Below are 1,784 nucleotides of genomic sequence, written 5' to 3'. Positions count from 1 at the left end.
AATAAAAACAACAATATTAATATTATTAATAATGATAATAATAATAATAATAATAATAATAATAATAATAATAATAATAAAAATAATAATAATAATAATATTAATAATAATAACAATAATTATAATAATAATGCATTTGTCTATATCGTATCTTTTTTCCTTTTCAAGTGTGGCTCCAATGGAGCCGGGTATTATTTTATACTGGCAGCAGTATACTGGCCGCCTGTTTACTTGGAGGAGGTATACTTGGTAACAGCCTTGGTGCCTTCAGAAACAGCGTGTTTTGCCAGTTCACCAGGCAGAAGAAGACGGACAGCGGTCTGGATTTCCCGGCTGGTGATGGTGGAGCGCTTGTTATAGTGTGCCAGGCGGGATGCCTCGGCAGCGATGCGCTCGAAAATGTCATTCACGAACGAGTTCATGATTGACATGGCCTTGGAGGACACGCCAGTGTCTGGGTGGACTTGCTTGAGCACCTTGTAGATGTAGATGGAGTAGCTCTCCTTCCTCCTGCGCTTCTTCTTCTTGTCGCCCTTGGCAATGGCCTTCTGTGCCTTGCCAGCTTTCTTGGCAGCCTTTCCTGATGCTTTGGGAGGCATAGTGTCGCCGTACTGCTGTGAGAACGAGTGTGCGTTTTCAAGTTTCAAGTTTCAAGTTTTTATTTAGAAAAAGGGGGGTGTTACAAGAAGGGGCAGTGTGTGTACCAAGACTGGTACACAGGGAAGAAAAAGTGAGGAGAAATAGAAGTACAGTGGGAGAAAAAAAGTTGCCGGGCGGTCAGGCTTGCTACTGTAAAGTAATGAGTGTCACAGGGCAGTACAAGAGCGATTTGTAGGGTGGAAACCGGAGTCCCCGGAGGAAAACCACCCGCACTGCTGTGAGATAGAATAGAGTGGGGGAGGGTTACATATAATATTTACATAACATTTACAAGTACGTTGCAATGACATAAAATATTTACAGAACATGAGTTCTTGGTGGAAACCTGAGTTAGCAGGTGAGTCGTAAAGGGCAACTAGAAGACACACATAAAGTAGATTGTTTGGAGAAGGCGGTGCAAGAAGAGGATGGTAAGAGAGATGCACTAGCTTAAGAGAGGTGAAGTTAGGGGGACGAAGGTAGAAGGGAGGAAACATTTTCTCAGTTGAAAAGTGGTATATATATTAGCGTGCCTACTCAGGATCAGGAGTCGCCACCTCAGCGAGCGTCCTGATTGGTCCAGACGCGCTCTGGGCCGATCTGATCTCGCGTATATATAGCCGTTTTTCCCAAAATTCACTACTTGCTCGCAGAGCTACCGACGAGGTTAGAGTACTCGCGCTCCTCATTTATCACCAACAACAACAACTACTACTACTACTACTACTACCACAACATCCATTATCATGTCTGGACGCGGCAAGGGAGGAAAGGTGAAGGGAAAGTCAAAGTCCCGTTCCAGTCGTGCTGGACTCCAGTTCCCGGTCGGCAGGATTCATCGCCTTCTAAGGAAAGGCAACTACGCCGAGCGCGTGGGTGCTGGTGCCCCCGTGTACCTTGCGGCAGTTATGGAGTACCTGGCTGCTGAAGTCCTTGAGCTTGCCGGCAATGCCGCCCGTGACAACAAGAAGACTCGCATCATCCCACGTCACCTGCAGCTGGCCATCCGCAACGACGAGGAACTTAACAAGCTCCTCTCCGGAGTCACCATTGCACAGGGTGGCGTGCTGCCCAACATTCAGGCCGTGCTCCTTCCCAAGAAGACTGAGAAGAAGTAAATAAAGGGCCTCCCTCCCCTTCAGCCA

The sequence above is a fragment of the Scylla paramamosain genome, unplaced genomic scaffold (genome assembly GCF_035594125.1).
Source record: "Scylla paramamosain isolate STU-SP2022 unplaced genomic scaffold, ASM3559412v1 Contig130, whole genome shotgun sequence".
Taxonomy (NCBI): domain Eukaryota; kingdom Metazoa; phylum Arthropoda; class Malacostraca; order Decapoda; family Portunidae; genus Scylla; species Scylla paramamosain.
The sequence above is the reverse complement of the archived record's forward strand: the minus strand, read 5'-3'. Positions refer to the sequence as shown.